At 41.9% G+C, this 25,650-nt stretch overlaps 1 pseudogene; it reads right to left on the bottom strand.

The window, feature by feature from the left end:
* Positions 1-2,435: 2,435 nt before the first annotated feature.
* On the bottom strand, positions 2,436-4,341 carry LOC143590375 (chitinase CLP-like; annotated as a pseudogene).
* Positions 4,342-25,650: the final 21,309 nt, after the last annotated feature.

Here is a 25,650-nt window from a genome sequence, read left to right as displayed (position 1 = left end):
AAATAAAATTTAAAATAATTGAATAAATGATTGAATTTTCATGAACCACCATGTTTATCCAATGAAACAATCGAAATTAATAATAAAATCAATATTTGGGTGTTGGGTTATCCATGAACCACCATGGATCTCCAACAAAACAATCAAAACATTTGATGAGGGGTTGAAGTAAGAAATTGAAGTTTTTAGGAACCACCCCTTTACTTCACTCGTTCATTCAACAAAATAATAATGAGAAAACCGAGTTTAGCCACGTATCACCGTGAATTCGGTTATAAACAAATAATGTGATCACATAACCACATTGATCCAATGAGGTTAGTAGATTCATATGATGTTTGGTGTGATATGCTTTGGCCTAATAAGTTTCACGACCCTAACCGAACCCACCAGGAAAGCAACCGGGTCTCGCGGTTGATTGAGATTTATACGCATTGCATTTCCTTAGTCTCGCAAGCCTTGGTGTTAAGGGTTCGGAGAATAAGTGTGTCCACGTTCCAGTTACTACATACCCGTCACACGAATCATCCTCAAGGAAGAATGAAAAAACAAAATCGAGGGAATTCATAAGGAATTACCCGAAAACATAAATAAATAAATAAATAATAACAAGGATTTTGAAAACCAAATTTGAGAATGAGACATAGCCTCGGAGTAATGTGTGTGTGTGAGGGTGTGTGTGTACATTAATTATATAATGATAAATAATTAATTAAGCAAGCTATGAGCAATCAAATATAAACAATTAGGGTAAACACGTAAACACGTATGGGACCCTAAGCATACTACTAGGTCATTACGTCTAACAACCTATCTTATAACCTTCGGATCTGATACCAATCTGTCACACCCCAACCTACGGCGGAATATGCGGGGGCGCAACCGATTGCACAGTAGCTCACAAGTCACTATTAATAATAATGACAATAACTAATTATTTAATTTCATATAATCAAAATACATCACAAAGTCAATAAAAAAAATTATCCAAATCTATTGTTTATTTCTTCAACAACCTAAAGTATAACTAAATGTCTTCTCAAACCATCAAACTCTTCAACTAGCAAACCTATAACACGCGTAAAAACATAATTTAATCAACATAGAGTTGAGTGAGCATTACACAAGTTTTGATGTTTTATTATATTATTAATAAACAATTCGTATGTGAATATAAACAATTACAACATTGATGATATATAACAATTACCAAATAAAATAGATGTGGACCCTTTCGGTCTAGCACAAAGCTAGCTTACCGGGGTAAGGTATGCATACTCGATGAGGATGAGGTGGCCCAACTGCCAAACAATAAAAATAAACGCATAACCATGCAACATGTCATCGATGAGCAATAAATCCATAAACACATAATATCGAATTGTTGTTGACGAGGTAAAGATGTATATAAATAAAATTTGATGTATATGGTACTCATGTTACCCCCAAAAAAGTAAAAGATGAAAAATAGGGATGTGAATTACTCATCTTTATTATTTTTGCGTGATAATAATAAAATAATAATAAGCGAGGGAATTAATGTGCCGACTGATCTGACACAAAACGACCTGCAAATTTGAAATAATAATCTAGAATTAAAACCGAGAATAGCACTGGAATCACAACAAAAGGATAAATAGAACTCGAGTTATTAAATAAACTAGTTTTAAGCGAGCTGATGCGAGTCAAAATTCGAACATCGAATCTGAGTTTGGGTTCTGGTCTGTCAGATGTAAAACATGAAAATAAACATAAAACTCTTCTAGACCGAAAACTGATTTTGACCAGAAGATGTAGTAATTGAGAAAACACGGTTTTTAACCTTTAATGAACCCTAAACGGGTCGAGCAGAATTTGACCGACAAAACCCCGTCAATAATCAAAGTTAATAAAGGGGTTTTGTTCCTTCGATAATTTGGAACAGAAAATATTCACAAACTTACTTGAGAATCCAATAAGAACTAGTTGATTGTGGATTAAAAGACCCGTTTGACTTTGTATGGTCAACTCTTAAAGAACACTTAGATTGAGCTTGAATTCGGAATTAGGGAGCAGATTAATGAGTTGAGATACTAGTTATGAACGACCTAATACTCTTGTATATATAGGAGAACGGATCTAGGTAGTTTTTATCACGAATTTAGAGATAGTCCCACTTTAAACTTGAACTAAAGATAAGATAAAGCACAAATTTGAGATAACTATGTAAATTCGGGATAATGTTTAGTGTTTTAGGATAGAACTTCACTTAGGATTATTCTAGAAACACAGAATTTGAATTACCAAGATGATTGGATAGAAATCGGATGACAATAGAGCTAAACCGAGCCTAAATGAGCTAGCACTAGATATAAACGTGAATCATAACCTAGAAAAATCAAAGATGAATCACTCTTTCTTATTCTGTTATTACATTTAGAATTCATGATATCAAGTCATTTCGGAATCTCGGTAAAGTTGAAGTTGCTACAAGATGTTCCTCGAGCTAATAAGGAAGAGCTGAACCCTAACTTTTGATTCTCCAAATCAAAGAACAAGAAACTGTTCTCCATTTGAAACGTCCCAATAACAATTGTGTCGTTCATCATTAAACCACCATCAATGAATGCAAGGCACGCGGTGCCATTCCCAACTCGCTTCATCGAGTTTTCTCCATATATAGTCCAGTTTTTCCCACTTTCGGTTTCAAGATCAATATTAGGATCATGAAAACCCTTCTCAACAAATCCGACATCACTAGATTTTAGAAATAGAGTAAAGGGTTGAACATATCTCATTCTAGGAATGTTCTTTGTAAACTTTGCAAAACCAGAAACAAATTCTTCAAAGATATCACTTCTGAGTTTGGTGTACGGGGTGACTTTACTAAGCTTCACAAAACAACTTTTCAGTGATGCTAATGTAATGGTTATTCCTTCAACTGAAATCCTTTTGATCCTAATGTAATATCCAAGGGATTTTGCATGCTATTGACCATTGGAGTGCAAGAAAGAATGGTTCTAAGATCAAGATTTGGAAAAGATGCAAACTAAAAAGGCCATTCACCTAAAAATGTCACCCCAAAAACCTTTGAGGAGTTTTCTAGACAAAGAGCAAATTTATCTGCACGTTTGGGGTTATAAAATTGACGTGGAAAAGCCAAAGCTGACCATGAAAATGAGCAACACCAGTGGCACCTTTAGGTAGTGATTTCAACAATGAGGAAGGGGCACATGATAGTACAAATGGTGTTCCATAGGGAGGAGACCAAATAAAACTCGGGTTACGACCATCAGTTCCATAAAGTTGCACTAAATCGGTGGTTAGTTGTGACAACTTGCAAGATTTTGAGACGGGATTTAACAAGGTGACATCACATTTTTTGCAATCATATTTACTTGTGATATTGAGCGAAGGGCATTTAGGATTGATGTAAGAGTGTGCTTCATTACAAAATTTGTCATCACATTTTAAGGGCTACCTACATCCTACCTCTAACCCACACTTATACGGAGGGTGATGAATATATAGCACAATCTCGCCATGTGAAAGGAGCATCAAGGTCGATAAGTGTCACACCCGGCCCTAAACGGCGGAAACAGCCGGGCGCGCGCGAGTGGGGATTGATAGTCAAGCACGGGTCATTGCAAACATTCAAGAAAAATAAAATTTCCATTGCACATGAAATGTCTAGTACAAAATACATTACATTGTTTAGAATTACATAAAAACATCCAAGTATGAAAATCATTGAAGATTTCCGCGCCATATCCCCTTGCACGGCGGGGACAACCGCGCGTGTGGAAGGGATAGAACTAAAATCTTCCAAAAAGCTAATTTTATAGATGTTCTGCGTGAAGTGCTCTACGTGTGACCCCTTGCGCTACCTAGCTATCCCCTGAAAGACACGTAAAAACATTTGAATCAGTATAAACTGAGTGAGTTCACAAGTTTTGGTGACTTGATAAATTGTATTGCAACATAATCTTTGATAAAGCCATATTGAAACATATTTCTGATAACATTGTTTAAACATATGCCTGATAGAACCTTCCCGCGGGTCACGCGCAGACATTCCTGAAAACCGTGGCGCTGCCACTACAACAATTTAGATATACCGTCCCGCGGGTTACGCGCGGACGTTGTGCCGGAAAACAAGGCGCTCGTCTTTGTAAGAGGTGCGACCTCTACGAGCGGGCTCAATCCCATAGTACTACCCCGTGACATACTAGGCACTCGTCTTTGCAAGGGGTGCGACCCCTACGAGTGGGTTGATCAAACACAGTAGTCCCTACCCTTAGAGTTCCAATGGTAAAGTGATCACTTACTTTGCGCACTTACATCGAAAACCAAGATAAACATAGATAACCGTTTGCATTGCTCGTAAATACACCATGATAAAACATAATTTAAACACGTGTCCCTCGCCCCGAAAACAGTTTTAAAAACAGTGAAAATAGTGAAAATAGGGGCTGTGAGACTCACCTGTGATTCTTGCTAAGTATGGTTTAGATTAAACGAGATTCGGGTTCCTTGGTGTTAGCCTTGAAATTGGGAGTCTAGAATATGATTAAATAACAAGAAATATGTATATTAAGATCAAGAAATCAAAGAATATAAGGGCTGGTTAGAAAAGTAATCTCAAGACTAAGGTTTCGGCTTACCTAGTGATGGAAACGGAAATGGAAACGGATGCTTGGGAGAGAATTACAGATTTAAGAGAGTTTGGGGTGTGTTTGTGTGATGTTTTATTCAAGGATTGATACATATTTATAGGCAAATTCAAGGGAACACAATCCCTTGATTTAGGGGATTAAAATCTTATCATATCTAGGTGTAATGATGACAAAGTATGGGATTTATTATTATTTATTCAGGGATGGGGGTGATAGTCCTAGGGAGTGGTTAGAAAGATTCTGATTGATTTTTGACAGGACATGTAGGACTGTGGTTGGTGGGAGTAGGTACGGCTGACAGCTGACATTTCGTGTTACAGTATACTTTTCCTGGTACTGTTGTCAGTGTGTAGTCAAAAGGTAAAAATATCTGAAACACGCTACTGGTCCCTTCTGGGCGGGGGAAACCCCCTTACATTTGAGAAATAGACTTAAGTGTTTTGTGCGTGTAGCCTTGCGCGTATAGCCTTCTGCGTGTAGGCTGTTTCTTTGCTGCAGGTAGGTGCGTAACCTTCTCGCAGTCAGGGACGTTGAGTTTCATTTGTAGATTTTCCATGAGGTCTTGGTATTTCAACATAGTGATCAGTTATGTTGAAGTCAATTCCATCCTGGAGCTTCAGACAAACTAGCTCTCAATGTTCCCGCCATGCGGGGAGGTTAGCCCCCTTTCCGCACGCGCATAAATGATTTGGGATGCACCCGCCTTAGCATCAAGCAGGGCGGTCAATCCATTAGACACGACATAAAGTTAAGTTATATGAAAACATAAAGCCAAAACATCCGCGCATGGCGCATATAACATATGCCCGCGCTGATTCTAACATGGCGCGCTCGCGCAGGGCGCATATAACATGCACGCGCTGATTCTAACATGGCGCGCTCGCGCAGGGCGCATATAACATACACTCGCTGATTCTAACATGCCGCGCTCGCGCAGGGCGCATATAACATAATTACCTAATAATTAGGTTGATTACTTGGTTTATGGGATTGGGAAATTACCGGGTGTCACATTCTCCCCCTGATAGAAGAATTTCGTCCCGAAATTTAGGAAGCGTCGCTGGTAGGAGCTATGCTTTGAAAGAGGTTTGGATACTTCTTGTGCATTTGGTCTTCTCTTTCCCAAGTGAATTCAGGCCCACGCCTTGAGTTCCATTGAACCTTCACTAACTTGATCCGGCTCCTTCGCAACTTTTGCTCTTTCCAATCGGTTACTGCTATAGGCTCTTCTACAAAGTGTAGTTGTTTGTCGATATGAATCTCGTCCAACGGTAAAATTAACGTTTCATCAGATAAGCACTTCTTGAGGTTGGATACATGAAACGTGTCGTGAACTCCATTAAGTTCGGCGGGTAAATGGAGTTTATAAGCAACTGGACCGATCCTTTCCAGGATCTCAAATGGTCCGATGTATCGCGGATTCAACTTTCCTCGCTTGCCGAAACGGGGGACTCCTTTCCATGGAGAGACTTTCAAAAGCACTTTATCCCCTACTTGAAATTCCAATGGTTTTCTTCTCACATCAGCATAGCTTTTCTGTCTGTCGCGCGCTGCCTTAAGGCGATCCCGTATCTGGAAAATTTTGTCCGTTGTTTCTTGGATCAATTCTGGACCAGTCATTTGCTTGTCACCTACTTCAGCCCAACACAGCGGGGACCTACACTTGCGCCCATACAGGGCTTCAAACGGCGCAGCCTTGAGGCTTGTGTGATAACTGTTATTGTACGAGAATTCAACCAATGGGAGATGAGTATCCCAGCTACCTCCGAAATCGATTGCGCACGCGCGCAACATATCTTCTAATGTTTGAATGGTTCGCTCGCTTTGTCCATCTGTTTGGGGATGATAAGCCGTACTCATGTCAAGACGAGTACCTAAAGCCCCTTGTAACGATCTCCAAAATCTTGAGGTGAAACGACTATCTCTATCAGAAATGATGGATACCGGAACTCCGTGTTTTGAAACTACTTCTCGAATATACAATCGGGCTAACTTTTCCATCTTATCGGTTTCCTTGATCGGCAGGAAGTGTGCTGACTTAGTTAGCCGGTCTACAATAACCCAAATCGTGTTGTAACCTCCAGGTGTCCTTGGCAGTTTGGTAATGAAGTCCATGGAGATTTGTTCCCACTTCCACATGGGGATTTCTGGCTGTTGAAGCAACCCCGACGGTTTCTGGTACTCAGCCTTCACCTTTGAACACGTCAGGCACTTACTGACATACGTCGCGATGGTGCCCTTAAGATTGGGCCACCAGTACAGTGCTTTAACATCTTGATACATCTTGTCTGCGCCAGGATGTACTGAATACCGCGTTTTGTGAGCTTCGTTTAACACTTGCTCGCGCAATCCTCCCTTGAGAGGGACCCATAAGCGGTTAGCAAAATATCGAGTATCATTCTCTTTGAGTTCCAAATCCTTAACCATACCCCCAAGGGATTCGTTCTTGACAAACTCTGATTTCAAGGCTTCTTGTTGAGCTTCTCGGATGCGGGTAGTGAGATCTGCGTGAATGGTCAATCTTAGAGCCTTAACTCGTAGCGTCCTTGCTCGCTCTTTCCTACTTAGAGCGTCCGCTACCACATTCGCCTTTCCAGGATGATACTTTATTTCACAATCATAATCATTCAATAACTCAACCCATCTTCGTTGCCTCATGTTTAAATCCTTCTGATCAAATATGTGTTGAAGGCTCTTGTGATCCGTAAAAATCAAACACTTTGTACCATAAAGGTAATGGCGCCAAATCTTTAGCGCGAAAACAACTGCTCCAAGTTCCAGATCGTGTGTGGTATAGTTCCTTTCATTGGCCTTGAGCTGACGAGAGGCATACGCTATGACTTTGTTTCTCTGCATAAGGACACATCCGAGTCCTTGATGTGATGCGTCGCAGTAGACGACCATGTCGTCCGTCCCCTCGGGTAGCGACAAAATTGGCGCACTACATAACTTTTGCTTTAACATTTGAAACGCTGCTTCCTGGTTTTCGCCCCAATCAAACTTCTTATCTTTCTGGGTTAGCGCGGTCAGAGGTAAAGCTATCTTGGAGAAGTTCTCAATGAAGCGTCGATAGTAGCCAGCCAGTCTTAGGAATTGCCTCACCTCAGTTGGTGTTTTTGGCGCTTCCCAATTTTCGATGGCTTTGACCTTGGAGGGGTCGACGTGTATTCCTTTCTCGTTTACAACGTGACCGAGAAAGTGAACTTCTCTAAGCCAAAACTCACATTTAGAAAACTTTGCATACAGCTTTTCTTTCTTCAGTAATTCCAAAATTAATCTCAGGTGTTGTTCATGCTCAGCTTTGGTTCGGGAGTAAATCAGAATATCATCTATAAACACAATCACAAACTTATCCAAGTATGGTTTGCACACACGGTTCATCAGATCCATGAATACAGCCGGCGCATTAGTTAGCCCGAAAGGCATCACTAAGAACTCATAATGGCCGTATCTAGTTCGGAAGGCTGTCTTCGGCACGTCTTCCTCATGAACCCTAAGTTGGTGGTAACCTGACCGTAGATCTATCTTCGAGTAATAACTGGATCCCTGCAACTGATCAAATAAGTCGTCAATCCTCGGTAAGGGGTACCGATTCTTGACTGTCAGCTTGTTCAGCTCCCTGTAGTCAATACACATTCTGAATGAACCATCCTTCTTCTTTACAAACAGCACTGGAGCTCCCCAGGGTGAAAAGCTTGGGCGTATGAAACCCTTATCCAATAGTTCCTGCAACTGATTGGATAGCTCTTGCATCTCAGATGGAGCTAGTCGATAGGGTGCTCGAGCTACTGGCGCAGCTCCTGGGACCAAGTCGATTCGAAACTCGACTTGTCGCGGCGGTGGTAATCCGGGCAAATCTTCAGGAAAAACTTCTGGGAATTCGCGCACCACTGGTAAGTCTTCAATCTTTCGCTCATCTCCTTTCTTCTCTACTACGTGCGCCAGGAAGGCGTAGCATCCTTTCCTCAGGCACTTGCGCGCCTTTAGACACGAAATGAGTTTTATCGCAACTCCACTTCTTTCCCCTTGAATTACTAAGGTTTCCCCGCTCAACAGTGGAATCCGAACCTGCTTCTCATGGCAAATAATTTCCGCGTGGTTTTCGACTAACCAATCCATACCTACCACAATGTCAAAACTTCCCAAGTCTATTGGCAATAAGTTAATATTGAATCCGTGACCTCCCATGACCAATACACATTGCTCAGTCCTCTCGTTCGCGCGTATCTGCCTACCATTGGCTAGTTCTATAGTATAAGGCGTGTCTAGCCTACTAGTTGCTAGGCGTAGGGAGTTTTTAAACTCAGTGGATATGAAACTTAGGTCAGCGCCAGTATCAAATAAGACAGATGCAAAATGGTCGTTAAGTAAAAACGTACCGGTTACTACATTCGGTTCTTCTTTCGCTTCGCCCGCGCCGATCACAAAGGCTCTCCCGCGAGCTTGGTTTCTCTTCTGCGGGCAATCCCGACTGAAATGACCTGGCTTCCCGCATGCATAGCAGTTGTCGCTTCCCCCAGTTTCTTGGGTACGGCAATTCATCGTCTTGTGCCCTGGCTTGTTATATTTGGCGCATACAAGGCTTGCGCATTCACCCTCGTGGTGGTACTTGCATCTGCTGCACCATGGGTGAGGCCCGTTGTACACTTTTCGTGGTGGCTCCAAGGCTTGTATCGCGTAAGCCCTTGCGCTCTCCTGTTTCTTGAATGGTGGCTGCTTGGAGTCGGACCCTCGGTGGTGAGAGTTCCATTTCCTCTTGGGGTCAGAGATTCGCTGCTCGTTCCCGCGCGAGGTCAACGTGCCCGCACGGACCGTATCTCTGGTAAGAGTGATGGCCCGCGCTACTGCCTCATCAAAGGTTGGAGGCGCTGCGACATTGAGCGGAATTCTGATAACATGAGGTAACCCAAAGATATACCTCTCTATCTTCTTCTCTTCCGTGTTTGCCATATCCGGCACCATCTGGCAAAGCTCGTTGAATCGGTTGTTGTAGGCATCGATATCAGTTCCCACCATGGTGTGGTTCCAAAATTCCTGCTGCAGACTCTGAATCTCGGCGCGAGAGCAGAACTTTTTCATCATCATCTCCTTCAGCTCCTCCCAAGTCGTGTGGAGAGCAACTTCTCGTCCCAATGTTTTCACTTGAAGCTTCCACCAAGACGAGGCCGCTTCTTGAAACATGCAGGTCGCGTAAAGGACCTTTTGATTTTCACTACACCCGCTAATGGAGAGAACCGTCTCCATTTTGTCGATCCAGTTGTAGAGCCCAATGGCCCCTTCGGTGCCCTTGAATGGCCAAGGCTTACAGGCCATAAACGTCTTATAGGAGCATCCTTTGTCCAAAGCTCCTGATTCGGGTTCTGGGGTTTCGGTCTCTTGACGACCCTGACTTGATTCGGCCTTGCTGGCCTCATGTGTCGCGATCGCCTGTGCGATTATTTCTGCGAGTTCCTCGGGTGTCATGGAAATTCCCTTGGCTCTGGTTGGAGGCATTCTCGCTTTTCTTAAAAGAGAACGAAAATATATCAAACTTAGCGCATGTACCCTGAGCACATAATGTTCTTATCCTTAGTGTTCACTAGACATTGTGTGACCCGTGTTCCTAAGTGTGTGTGTGGTTTTTCTTTTGAAAATATTTTCTTTGCAAAATATTTCATGCGATTCCCCTACGGTTATAGTCTAGGTTAAAACTTCTTTCCTAGTTCGCTATAACCAGTGCTCTGATACCAATTGTTAGTGCATGTTTTGTAACAGATGATCTTTCGTGTTTGTTAGAATTGAGAGCAACGGTCAAAGGGGAGACTGTTGGTGCATTCTGTGACCGTCGCTATGCAATTCTGACCAGCGGATCGTCACAGGCGAAGTTAGCACAACTTCGCCTAGGCGAAGTTATAACAACTTCGCCAACGGCGAAGTTGTAACAACTTCTGCCTTAGGCGAAGTTATCACAACTTCGCCCTAGGCGAAGTTATGAACAACTTCGCCTACTGAAGCCCAAGCCCGTGAAGATTGTCTATATATACATGTGTCGTGTTAGGTTATGGAGAGTGAATCCAGTAATTCAGAGAGTGTGTGTTACAGTTTGAGTGTCAAGAGAGAGCAAGAGAGTGAGAGTCGTGTGAGACGACCCGAGGTAGAGCTCACCTCGGGTCAGTCGTGTTTCTGTTTATGTTACGGTATGTAACGTGTTTTATTATTATATGAATCTGCAGATTTGATTATCCATTCTTGTATTTGTTTGTGTATTTGATCGTGTACGTGTTTGTGTTCTTCGTCTATACACCATATACGAGTCTAGGAGGATTCCGCACTCCTAGACCTCGTGCGGATCTCGTATCGATCAGCACCGGGACTAACAAGTGGTATCAGAGCCTTAGGCTCTTACGCTATGGTTCGAGATCTGCGTTTTTGGTGTTTCTGGCACGTTTCTGTGCGTTTTCGGCCGAACAGCCGCCGCAGGCGAAGTTATTGGGTTCAGGCGAAGTTGTCGCTTAAATTTTAGGGTTTAGGCGAAGTTATGGCCAGGCGAAGTTATGGCCAGGCGAAGTTATGAACAGGCGAAGTTATGGCCAGGCGAAGTTATGAACAGGCGAAGTTATGGCCAGGCGAAGTTATGGCCAGGTGAAGTTAAAAAAAAAAAAAAAAAAAAAAAAAAAAATTATTGTTTGGAGTTTTCGTCTGTATGGCCGGGTGTACACGATTATTGTGAGACCAAAGATGTTGTTCCGTCAACGAGTGATCTTGTTATCTCTTGGTCTTACGTGTGAACAAATACGTGTCAACTCTGGATTTGGAGTTGAGGTTGTGAATGGGATATTGTTTGAAACTGGATATTGACACATATTCGGGTGTTTGTGGGCAATGAAATTGTTGTTGTTCGTGGTTGACCAACCGAAGAAAGTCAAATTGAACTGAAGGTTTTCGTCATTACTGGATTGCGGTCAGAGCATATTATTTATGTTATTTTCAAGGCGTTCGAGAATTGGATCCTGAAACGTGATGCTTATTTATACGAGTGAAGATTCTGGAACAAGTTGGATTTAACCGGGAATTAAAGTGTCTATGTTCTTGATTGTTATCCCTGGTGATTGAAGATGCTTCGGATTAATTAATGGTCATGTGTTAGATTCTGTCAAGGTGGTTTTGTGATGAAATTGATCACCTGATGTTGAGTAGTTGAAGATTAAACCTTATCGTATGCCGACGAGTTGGTGAAGTTGTGGAGGAAGCCCAACTTCATGTGTTGGTGAAGTCAGATGGACTCACGTGATTGGTTGAGATGATCTATTGGCACGAGGATGCATGCATTTCAAAGACCTCAATCGTTATAGTCGGAGAAGCTTACACTGAAGGGGAGATCTGATATGGAAGACGCTGGGTGATTGGTAGATTTGTGAAGCTACAGGACAGAGTCAGACACGGCTGGTTGATGAACAAAACAGAAGATCATCAGTTAAGAGGGAGTCTGTTAGTGCATGTTTTGTAACAGATGATCTTTCGTGTTTGTTAGAATTGAGAGCAACGGTCAAAGGGGAGACTGTTGGTGCATTCTGTGACCGTCGCTATGCAATTCTGACCAGCGGATCGTCACAGGCGAAGTTAGCACAACTTCGCCTAGGCGAAGTTATAACAACTTCGCCAACGGCGAAGTTGTAACAACTTCTGCCTTAGGCGAAGTTATCACAACTTCGCCCTAGGCGAAGTTATGAACAACTTCGCCTACTGAAGCCCAAGCCCGTGAAGATTGTCTATATATACATGTGTCGTGTTAGGTTATGGAGAGTGAATCCAGTAATTCAGTCGTGTTTCTGTTTATGTTACGGTATGTAACGTGTTTTATTATTATATGAATCTGCAGATTTGATTATCCATTCTTGTATTTGTTTGTGTATTTGATCGTGTACGTGTTTGTGTTCTTCGTCTATACACCATATACGAGTCTAGGAGGATTCCGCACTCCTAGACCTCGTGCGGATCTCGTATCGATCAGCACCGGGACTAACAAGTGAAGGTGCATTGGGATGTACCTTCTGAAGACAAAAGATTTCCATCTCAAAGTTCTTGAACTCTGTCCCATTGTCGCTTCTGATGAATTTAACTGATTTACTCATGACGTTCTCGACTTTTGTAATTAGATTCTTCACCATCTGAGTCGTCTCGTCTTTCGTTTTCAGAAAATATACCCACGAGTATCGCGAGTAATCATCAGTTATCACCAAGCAGTAAGAAGTACCACCTAGACTTTGTACATTCACCGGACCGAAGAGATCCATATGAAGTAGTTCTAGAGTACCAGCAATTGAGTTGATCGTCTTGGTGAGATGGCTTTTCTTGTGTTGCTTTCCCTTCTTGCACGCTATGCATTTATCTTCAAAGTTAAAACTCTTTAAGGGAACGCCCATCACAAGCCCATTTTTGACAATGAAGTTCATCTTACGAAGATGAATATGTCCCATTCTCCTGTGCCACAATTCTGATTCTGATTCGCTTGCTTTTGTCATTAAACAAGATTCTCCGGTGGCCATTTCAGTAGACCTCATATCCATCACGTATGTATTCGTTTCACGTGGAGCTTGAGGATAGCCATTAACTGGAAGACTGAAAGTGACCGGGGCAGCTATGACGTGTGTTCTTTCAGTTGCTGAAAATTAGTCGGTCATACTTAGTAAGAAGGACACATACTTGTATGTGGTCGGTCCAGTTGATCCATTGGATCTTCAGGATAGCCGTTTACCTGACGACTTTGACGTGATTGGGGCGATTGAATTTAAAGTTTTTTTTTTTTTGGGGGAAATGAAATTAATTTTCAAGTCTGTTACTTCGTATGAAGTTCTATGCTGTGTTTAACAGAAAATTGATCCAACCTTGGAAAATGATATATATACTGATTGTGTGTGCTTAACTAGTGAAGATATTAGGCTTAAAAGGCTTTAGAACAGTCATTGTATGTCATGGTAATTTTTATGGTGCGTAAAAGTGTATGTGATACTAACTTAAATTTACTCGAATTTACGTGGAAACTCCTTAAGAGTTTTGTATGTCTTCATACATATCTTTTCGAAGGATAGGCAGAAAAGCGACTACCCAGTCATACACGAGCCCGTGAGTGTTCTGATTCCCGTGAAGAAAGCATTTCAAGATACTGCAGTGATCCAGATTCGGGACTTGCAGTGATTTAGTACTCCGAAGTCGATAACATTTTTGATTTAAAAAAAAAAAAAAAAAAAAAAAATATATATATATATATATATATATATATATTTATATATATATATATATATATATACGTGTATATAAATTTCTCAAGTCTGGAGTTAGAAGAAAACGGGAGGCAGACATAGTGTATCTACAAGATAATCAGACATTATGGGTCGAAGTCAATTCGGGGTGACTTGGGTATAGCCAAATACGCTTTGAGAATAGATAGAAGACATCATTATCTCTGAGATGTTGCCAACTTAAATTTTTGAGCTTAACTGAACCTTAATCCGTATCACAGAAACGATGAAAACCATTTACGTTATTTACATGCTTACAACCTGTGTCTCTATGTCATAATACAGCCAAACACGGATCTAAGTGACAGTCACATCGTTAGTATGATTCCTGTTAGGATCTTTTCTAAAACGTAGTGGTCCCTGACTAGACTGAAATTTGATCCCTTATTTCGTTAAAATTTTTCTAAGTTTTTTGTTTTTTTTTTTTTTGTAGTTATATTATTGTTGGTTACTAGGTCTTGATCATATTTGTTTAACTCTTTTTGGTAATTGATAAGGTTAAATTCAGGATTATTCAAACTTAAAGGGCTGATTTTGAAAATTACGGGCGAAGTTGTTGAATTCGGCGAAGTTGTGCTTAACTTCGCCTTGGCGAAGTTAAGAGTAACTTCGCCTGAACCAACTCTGCCCTATATAAGGGATTGTAAACAGTAACTATATCACTTTTTTCGAATTACCGGCGAACTTGTTCGAATAACCAATACATCCGGATCTTATTCTTCGCTTTCGATTTCGATCTTGTGTTCCTAGTTTCTACTATACTCGTGGTATGTGTAGTCAATATCATCCTATCTTTCTCGTTATAGTTTTACCCGGTTCGAGACCTCGGGTCGTCGAACCTTAGAAACCAAGTTTTTCGACCTCACGTTACGTGTTCATGGACGACCTTTTCATCCTAACACCATTGAAATATGTTGGACTTCATTGTTAGATCGTTAAATCGGTCCGAAACATCGGATAAACCTTGTTTGAATCTGAACAGTCGCCGTTTCAGATTCAGGCGAAGTTAAGGTTTACGCGAAGTTATTCTCAACTTCGCCAGTGGCTTAAGTTCGCCTTCAGCGAAGTTATCCACAACTTCGCTTGAAGCTTAATTTCGCCTATGGCGAAGTTATCCATAACTTCGCCTTGAACACAACTTCGCCTATTTCAAATTTTTTATAAGTTTTTAGACGAACTTACAGATGAAGCGAAGTTGTTCCCAACTTCGCCTCACCTTTAAATTCGCCTGTACATCACAACTTCGCATATGGTACACAGCGAACTTGTGAGATGATTATATGGTCTCTAACTTGATTTGTTTTGTGCAGATATGGCTGCTGTTGGAGGTACTGGAGGTGATGATGGTGATGAGCAACGACAATTCTTCCCAGCCCATAACCAATACATCACTTTGGATCCAGACGCACGAGGCGTTGAAGACTATAGGGAGATTATCACATTTCTCCAACGATCACGAGTTTTTCACGCGATCACTAATACACTACCCATATCTCTGCCCAACATTCAAGATTTCTGGCAGACGGTGTATTATGATTGCAGACCTGAGCCTCCAGTGATGCGAGCAACTGTCAATGGTCAAGACATACAGTTTTCCTCGGAAGACATACGGTTGGCTCTGCAGTTCGGTGATGAAACGAGAGACGACCCAACGGAATTCGTAGCTCCTTTCCGTGACGGAGCTTACTTAAGGATGGGTTATTCGGGTCCGCTGGGGGACTCGCAGAGGAGGAAAGGCTTTCTGCTGGATCAATGGCGCTTTTTGATGCATGTGTTGATAGTATGCATGTCAGGCAGAAAGGCAGGAACAGACGGGATGGGTGCGACGATGCAATCGGCTATGATTGCGCTGACTTACAACCGCAGATATTCTTTTAGTCAGCTAATCTTTTACGAGATTGATCGTCAGAGACGGGCGACGGCGCGCGAGCGTTTTATTATGTATCCTCGGTTTCTACAAATGATTATTAATCATGTCGCTCCGTCTATACCGCAAAGACGCCCTATCAGATACGTTGAGTGCGTAACAAAACGTATCTTTGCTCAGTGCAGAACGTCGAGCACTCGTAGCAACCCTGAGCGGCGTCCCAGGCATACTCCACTTTTCGGGTATCTCATTAACCCGGAGTATGTTCCTGCAGGAGGGGACGAGTTCAGGGATCCGCAACCACATCAGGCGGCAGCACCTCATGCTGTATCGGCTGCGCCTGTTGTATCTTCTGCTGCTGTGCCAGCTACTATATCTCAGGCTGTGTCCACTGCTGAAAACGTTGATCTAGATGCTGCTTTTAGTGGACATGGTTTGTTTGATATGGATGTATCGGGTCCTCAGTTTATGGATGTTACCAGAGCAGCTACTTCGGTAGCTGACTCTGATCTAGACGAGACGTTTGCTGAGGCAAGAAGACTTATGGTGTCTCGTGAACGGACTACGGGAAAGAGGCCGAGAACTGTGGAGGAGGATGAGGATGAAGTGGATGAAGAGGAGGCAGTACAGATTGTGCTAAGACGCTCAAGAAGAGAACAGAGAGGGATAGGTTCGGGAGCTGGAGAATCTTCAAGACTAGTACGTTTTGCTCCACCTGCCTTATCTGGTATGTCTCTTATTCCTACTACTGCACAGGTTACGGCGATCGAGACGTCGGCACCAACAATTGTGTCCCTACCACCTCAACCGCTTAATCCACCGGTGGTAGTTGCACGGTTTGTGGAGTCGACAATAACTTCTACTGCAGGGTTACCAATTGTACCACCTGCGGTCACTTCTGCTAATGTTCCTCCAACTCCATTGCCTACTTCAGATACCGAGAGGATTCTTTCGCTAGAGCGGATTGTTGCTGAACAGTCAAAGACTATTGATCGCCTAGTGGAATCCAATCGACTACAAGCTGCCCTCCTGGTTGAACATGGACGAATAATAGATGCCTTCAAGGATTACTTGGCATCTCAGGGGGAGAAGACGTGTAGGGGCGATGAGTTGAGAACGAAAAGACGAGAAGATCATGACGATGATCCCAATGCACCTTCAGGTGCAGGTGATGAGCTGCCAAGAACCTCTCAGGCTCTTGGAGCCTCCACAACTGAGGGGGAGTCTACAAATGCAGCTGGTGATGATGTTGTAGTTGTGGATGACGACGCTGATGTTGAAGACGTTATTGATGCGTTGAAGGAGTTGGATGAGGAGGAGGACGATGAGTTGATGGATGATGATGACGTGTTGCCTATGGATGAGATTGAGAGGATTGGAGAACAGATTAATGTGGAAGATGTATTAGAAGAAGGTGAGATTGTAGATGATTCAGTGGAACATGAGATTCCAGCTGTTGAGAGATCAGAATTGGGGGATGAGAGCGTGATAGAAGATACAGTATGGGAGGAGCAGCCGAACTGGAAAGAAGGCTGTGCTCAGTGGTTTGTTAAAACCAAGAAGCCTGCAGTGCCAACGATGTTCAGAAAGACTTATAATATAAAGGGCTATGCAGAGTCAAAGAAAGGAATCATATGCTGGTTGTACGACAAAGAGCTGAAACTATTTGTGATCAAACGGTACGACGGCATTCAGTACTTTAAGAGATTGTTGAGATCTCTGAATTCCTTACCAGAATGTGAGGTGAGAGATTTAGCGAGATTGGGGCTGATCAATAGAAGTAATGATGATATGGCAAGAATCATTGGGAAGATCGTCTGGAAAGAAGCCATTAAAGACAAAAAGTTTGAACTGCTAAAGCCTCAAAAAGGAAAGTTGATAGAAGACAAAGATCGTGGAATGAGGGCTGACGGCAAACCTTGGATGGTAATGAAGTATAAACCAGTCCGTCATTTGAAAGAAGTACCGATGAAAGTTATGCCCAAGAACGTCCTAAAAGATTTAAAATGGTGGTACGTGGATTGTGAGACAGCTGAGGCGGTAATGGAAGATGAGGATGAACAAGAAGTACTTCGGGTGTACGACCCGATGCATCTTGTTAATCTATCGAAGGCTGATTTGAAAGTGCTCAACGAGAAGAAGATCTTCTACATTCCTGCTTGGAAGGATCAAGCTAGGAAATATCAAAGGGTAGTGTCGGTATGTGTGAGAGAAGGGGCGCACGCGTAGAGGTGAAGATTACAAGACTCAAGATTTGAAGATCAAGATATGAAGCTACTGCCAAGGGGGAGTCTGTTGGTACATGTATGTCAGTAGTTCATAGTCTAGCATTTGTAATCGAGTCTGTAATGTAATTATGTTTTGTTTATGTTTGTTTTGTAATGCGCGAAGTTGTCAACAAGTTCGCTATGGCGAACTTGTTGAATCAGCGAAGTTATTGACAACTTCGCCTATGGCGAAGTTGTCGTGTATATAAACTGTTTCAGACGAAACAGTTAGTGTTGGTCGTTTTAGGGTTTGTTTCAGTGTGTTTCGTATTGTTACGTGTCATCTTCTGTAATAGTGACCGTGAGTCACGTGTTCGGTTATCAATATAACGTGTTTGATTTATTGCTCGTGTGATTCTATCTCTACACTCGTAACTACCTGCGCAGGGATTCCGCACCTGCGTTGTTAGCGATATCCCGTGTACGATCCGTCCAGGAACCTACACCAATCTGTCACACCCGGCCCTAAACGGCGGAAACAGCCGGGCTCGCGCGAGTGGGGATTGATAGTCAAGCACAGGTCATTGCAAACATTCAAGAAAAATAAAATTTCCATTGCGCATGAAATGTCTAGTACAAAATACATTACATTGTTTAGAATTACATAAAAACATCCAAGTATGAAAATCATTGAAGATTTCCGCGCCATATCCCCTCGCACGGCGGGGACAAACGCGCGTGTGGAAGGGATAGAACTAAAATCTTCCAAAAAGCTAATTTTATAGATGTTCTGCGTGAAGTGCTCTATGTGTGACCCCTTGCGCTACCTAGCTATCCCCTGAAAGACACGTAAAAACATTTGAATCAGTATAAACTGAGTGAGTTCACAAGTTTTGGTGACTTGATAAATTGTATTGCAACATAATCTTTGATAAAGCCATATTGAAACATATTTCTGATAACATTGTTTAAACATATGCTTGATAGAACCGTCCCGCGGGTCACGTGCAGACATTCCTGAAAACCGTGGCGCTGCCACTACAACAATTTAGATATACCGTCCCGCGGGTTACGCGCGGACGTTGTGCCGGAAAACAAGGCGCTCGTCTTTGTAAGAGGTGCGACCTCTACGAGTGGGCTCAACCCCATAGTACTACCCCGTGACATACTAGGCACTCGTCTTTGCAAGGGGTGCGACCCCTACGAGTGGGTTGATCAAACACAGTAGTCCCTACCTTTAGAGTTCCAATGGTAAAGTGATCACTTACTTTGCGCACTTACATCAAAAACCAAGATAAACATAGATAACCGTTTGCATTGCTCGTAAATACACCATGATAAAACATAATTTAAACACGTGTCCCTCGCCCCGAAAACAGTTTTAAAAACAGTGAAAATAGTGAAAATAGGGGCTGTGAGACTCACCTGTGATTCTTGCTAAGTATGGTTTAGATTAAACGAGATTCGGGTTCCTTGATGTTAGCCTTGAAATTGGGAGTCTAGAATATGATTAAATAACAAGAAATATGTATATTAAGATCAAGAAATCGAAGAATATAAGGGCTGGTTAGAAAAGTAATCTCAAGACTAAGGTTTCGGCTTACCTAGTGATGGAAACGGAAATGGAAACGGATGCTTGGGAGAGAATTACAGATTTAAGAGAGTTTGGGGTGTGTTTGTGTGATGTTTTATTCAAGGATTGATACATATTTATAGGCAAATTCAAGGGAAAACAGTCCCTTGATTTAGGGGATTAAAATCTTATCATATCTAGGTGTAATGATGACAAAGTATGGGATTTATTATTATTTATTCAGGGATGGGGGTGATAGTCCTAGGGAGTGGTTAGAAAGATTCTGATTGATTTTTGACAGGACATGCAGGACTGTGGTTGGTGGGAGTAGGTACGGCTGACAGCTGACATTTCGTGTTACAGTATACTTTTCCTGGTACTGTTGTCAGTGTGTAGTCAAAAGGTAAAAATATCTGAAACACGCTACTGGTCCCTTCTGGGCGGTGGAAACCCCCTTACATTTGAGAAATAGACTTAAGTGTTTTGCTGCGGGTAGGTGCGTAACCTTGCGCGTATAGCCTTCTGCGTGTAGGCTGTTTCTTTGCTGCGGGTAGGTGCGTAACCTTCTCGCAGTCAGGGACGTTGAGTTTCATTTGTAGATTTTCCATGAGGTCTTGGTATTTCAACATAGTGATCAGTTATGTTGAAGTCAATTCCATCCTGGAGCTTCAGACAAACTAGCTCTCAATGTTCCCGCCATGCGGGGAGGTTAGCCCCCTTTCCGCACGCGCATAAATGATTTGGGATGCACCCGCCTTAGCATCAAGCAGGGCGGTCAATCCATTAGACACGACATAAAGTTAAGTTATATGAAAACATAAAGCCAAAACATCCGCGCATGGCGCATATAACATATGCCCGCGCTGATTCTAACATGGCGCGCTCGCGCAGGGCGCATATAACATGCACGCGCTGATTCTAACATGGCGCGCTCGCGCAGGGCGCATATAACATACACGCGCTGATTCTAACATGGCGCGCTCGCGCAGGGCGCATATAACATAATTACCTAATAATTAGGTTGATTACTTGGTTTATGGGATTGGGAAATTACCGGGTGTCACAATAAGGTAATAAGGTTCTGTAGCCGAGTTTGGTCTTAATAAACCGCAAATGTTTGTAAAGGGATGTGGTGGTATCCTTCGTACGTGTTGGGTATTACTGAAGTATTGAAACGTGTATACTGAGATAAGACCTCAATAGAGAAGGATTCTAAGACAAAGAAAAGTAGTTTTACAAGATGCATATCTTCGTTGTCTTTGTACCGGCTACACAACGAGGATGGCAATAATGTGTAGTTGTAGGTGTATGGTACGTCAAACCCTGTATGACCTTTTATTTATTACATTATTATTATTATTGTCTACTAATTAAGCCCATTAGGCTGGGGGTTTGTGGAGGTAACCCCTAAACGGGCCTGGCCCAATAAATGTTAGGGTTTCATGATGGTAGCCATGAAGTTCCTTTATAAGGAGCCTTCATCATTCATTTGAAGGACCTTCTCTTGGACCCTTGGCCTCCAACATATTTTTGTGTCTGTAAACAAGAGGATACTCTTAGCAGTCACCTCCACTCCCCCCACTATTCCATGGCAGATCTCGAGCAACTAGAGAACAAGACAAAGGCGTGGTTCATTCATCTCGAAAACCGGGGAACATCGACATGGATCCGATCCGGATCCATTCCATGTTTCTTCATTGGCGCCATCCGTGGGACACGATTCACACTTTGTTCTTCTCTACTCCATGCTACATATTCATTTTCGTGTTATTTTTACACACGATTTCAAATATATAATTACATATCTGAGTTACAAATCTGGATTTCAAAGTGCAAGTTACATATCTAAATTTCAATTGAATGTTTCAGATCTATATTGCAGAAATTTTATACATCGACGGTTACAAATCTGAGTTTTAGACCTCGATTTTTCAAATTAAGGTTACAGATCTAAGTTTTTATTTGAATCCTTCATAGGCTTCTTACCTTCAGATCTGAAATCACCATATATGAATATAATATATCTTGTATAATATTATAAATTAATTGGGCAAATAATTTCACATGAATGACCATTCTTTTTTTGTCTGTGGAAAAATAAGAGACACATGATGTTATGGGTCCAACTAGATCTAAATTTTGAGATGAAGCATTCACTGATGGTGACAGTCTTTTGTCTTCTCACGCCAGATCTGACAAAGGCCTTTTCAGTGATATGTTTGCTTTTTGGGTGAAAAGAAATTAATTCCCAAGTTCAGGAGTGACCCTTCAACATGTGGCTCATGTTTATTTTGTCCCAATAAACTCAAAGCAAAAACCCACTAACACTTTAATTATACAGTTGTCGTAGTTCAATTACTGAATGACAAATTTACAAGCATCATAATCCAGGAATTCGCACGACTGAGCTAATAAACTCCTCAGATCTACCATTTAATAATAATAATAATAATAGTAATAATAATAATAAATCTGCAATTTTCCTCCCTGGTTTATATCGTCACCGGATGGGTAACCCACTGAAAAAGATTTTGCGAACTTTGGACCATTATGTTTCTCCGGCGGGTTCTTCTGACTCCTGTCGTCAGTTGACCCGTCGTTGACTCGTTAAAAATAATGGAAATTACTATGTTATCCTTGATTCCTTTTATAACAAAACGATCTACCCCGTTTCCCTTTATGATTCCATCTCCGGTGATTCCCTCTACCCCGTAATATTCCATTTTCCGTCATCCGATTGACGGATGTCTCAATCCAAGTCAACTCAAATCTCCTCGGGTTCACCTTCCAAGCCTTCCCGTGCAGATGACCTTTGTGTGAGATGCTCATGTGGTGCCGCTGTGACAACTGCCTGATCCGACCCGACCCAGGTACCCGTTTTCGAATCCGATTCTTTTTATGATTTAAAATTTGATTGTTTAATCTTTGTAAAATTTAACATTAAATAAATTATATATATATTTTATATGTTACTAATAATAATTTCTCTCCGCCGTCCCGCCTTCCTCTTTCTCTCCCTTGTCGCCGTCCCGCCCCTTTGCTTAACCCTTGAGCCTGAAACCCCTTTTTCTCTTAACTCTTTGCTTGTCCTTTGGTTCTTCCCGCCTAAGGATGTCTGCGCAGCTCCACGCGCCAGACTCCTTACAAGGAAGCCTGCGTGAAGACCAGTTGTTCCTGCGATACGCGAGGCGAACTGTTCTCGCAGCGCGCTAAGAATTGTAGTTCTTCTCGCAGCGCGCTAAGAATGGTAGTTCTTCCCGCGACGCGCTAAGGATTTTAGTTCTTCCCGCGGCGCGCTAAGAACGGTAGTTCTTCCCGCGACGCGCTAAGAATTGTAGTTCTTCCCGCGGCGCGCTAAGAATGGTAGTTCTTCCCGCGGCGCGCTAAGGATTTTAGTTCTTCCCGCGGCGCGCTAAGGATTGTCTTCTGTCTGCCTTCGCCCTCGCGCGTGCGCTCGAGCCTTCTCGCGCTAAGTCTTTTCTTCTGTTTAGGTCATCCTGTATTCTTTTGAGATCTTATCTTATCTTTTGAGCTCTTTAGGTCAGTTCCAACATCTGTCCGAAAAGCCACTTTCGGCGCAGCATGCGCACCAACCCTATTGGTTGACAAAAAAAGTGACTGACATAATCTTTTGAAATCTTCTTTTGCATGTCTTGAACAGTGTTTTCCCTGACGCCTCCCATGCTTTGACCTGTATCCTGTCAGCTTTTCCCCATCCCCTGCAGCTGCCGGCATATCTTTTGATATCTTTTGCTTTTGTTTTCTTGTACTTTTTAATATCTTTTATCTGATTTGAGATCTTTTTCCTCTTTTTATGGGATTGTGTTCCCTAGGGTTTTACTATAAATAATACTATTTTCTTGTTATTTAACACTACACACACAAACACTTAAACTCTCTTCTGCTCTCTTCTCCTTAGCCTCTGCCGTTGTTCCTCAGCCGCCTCCTCTCTCTGCCTTCGTCTTTTCCCTTGTCCTGCCCAGATTTCCGGTAATATATATAATATATAATAATTTGTTAAAGATACATATTACTATGCTAACATATATTCAAGGCATAAAACAAATCATTAAACCAATAATCTCTATTTATAGGTTAACTTCGCTTGTTGAAAGTTTGGTTCTTGCGTTACCTTTCAACGCACCGTTCGCATGTGAGTAATCTCGTACCTAATCCCTTTTTATTTTTAATGTTTTGGGATGTTCATGTGTTCGTACAAACTTGAGTCTTAAACTTGTTTATAAACTTTTGTCGCGCAAAACCCCATGTGTTATGGACGTAGACTTGGCTGTTTATTTGTATGTGTGGATCATTAACCGTCTTGTCGGCCTATTCCGCAGTTTTCATGGATCCATTAGATGAACACGGGAGAACTATCGTTTATGATTTCTCTTTTGTTTACACTTGCACAGTTTTCTTGTTTTTGTGCTCAATTGGGAGCACGTTTTGAACTATGAGCTATGATCTAAGGCTTGATCACAATCTGATTACACCCTTGTTGAACACCAGTTATACACATGATGCGCGCAGATATTGTTATCTATTTATATGTATTAAACTTGATTTCTCACCGACACGCAAGTGTTGACGTTTTATTTTAACACATGTTCAGGTTTGCTGTAGCTGTTTCTGGAAGCTTGAGGACACATAGGATGTTTTCTTTTCTTTTGGACCTAGTTTAAAATGTGACAAGACAAGTTTATGTTATTTGAATATTTTGAGTTATGATATGATTAATTTTATGTTACTTCGTGAAATTGTGTTGCGCGTGCGCGGTAAATGTATTTAATAAATATTGACACCCAAATAGTGTCACGAGTAATGAAACAATACGTGGCGCCCCGATGTATAATCCGCCATCGGTCGGGGTGTTACAGATTGGTATCAGAGCTCCGTGACTTAGGATAGGTGGTTAGACGTAACGACCTAGAATACCTAAGAGTCCCTTCTCGCGCATGAGAAATATCTCATGTATGCGCGCTAATTGTTAATTACTCGATATTTATAAAATATGCTTGCGCTTACGCAGCACATGATTTCATGTTTTATTCGCGATCTTTCGATTTTATTGTTAAATTTCAATTTATTTCTTTACTTGCATATTCGTTTGTTGTGGGGATTGAAAATCCGAGAAGTCATGGTGGTACATGAATAGTTGATTTTCAATTACCATTAACTTTATGTTTTAAATTGAAGATTTGAAAAGTCATGGTGATACATGAATTGTCAATCTCCAATATTCATTTGCTCGATATTTTAAATTGAAGATTTGAAAAGTCATGGTGATACCTGAATTGTCAACCTTCAATGCTCGTTTACTCGATATTTTAAATTGAGAACTCGGAAAGTCATGGTGATGCATGAATTGTCGATTTTCAATTCGAATTTATTACCTGTATTAAGTTTGCATTTAAATTCATATTTTACTTCAAAATTTGATAGCATTTAACTCCGTGAAACAAGCTTTACGACGATATACTTTGCGCTAAAACGATTTCCCATACCAAGATATTAACAAAAACTAAAACTTTTATAGAATGCCTCCGCTATCAGCTCGTTATCAGAGGAGAGAAGCCGCGCGCAGATGTAGGCAGCAACGTTCCCAGGAAATGGCCGCCGCAATAGCCCAAGCCTTAAACCAAAACAATACCAACCCCTCCGGATACAATATTAAATCCTTTAATGCGGGTAACCCTCCGAAATTCACAGGGCTTGAAGGAGCCGCCGTAATGCTCCAATGGCTCGAGAAAATTGAGAACACCTTCCTCCATACCCAATGCCCTCCAGACCGACGAACCTTATACGCCTCAAGTGTCCTAGAATCAAGGGCGCTTACTTGGTGGAACGGAGTAGCTCATGCGCGTGGCGCTGAGGCTGCTTCTAGCATGCTTTGGGAGGAATTCAAGGAACTTGTGACTAGAGAATTCTGCCCTCCCAACGAAATAAAGCGCCTTGAGGAGGAATTTTGGAACTTGAAGCAGTTCAGTGGCGAAGCGCGCGAGTACGCTATGCGCTTCCACGAACTAAGTTTGCTTGTCCCACACCTAGTTACCCCTTCCCGCCGAGCCAT

The sequence above is a fragment of the Bidens hawaiensis genome, unplaced genomic scaffold, assembly GCF_021521415.1.
Source record: "Bidens hawaiensis isolate Kalapana, Puna unplaced genomic scaffold, B.hawaiensis_p1.1 tig00001647_1, whole genome shotgun sequence".
Taxonomy (NCBI): Eukaryota; Viridiplantae; Streptophyta; class Magnoliopsida; order Asterales; family Asteraceae; genus Bidens; species Bidens hawaiensis.
Note: the sequence above shows the minus strand (reverse complement) of the source record. Positions and strands in the feature narration are given on the sequence as shown.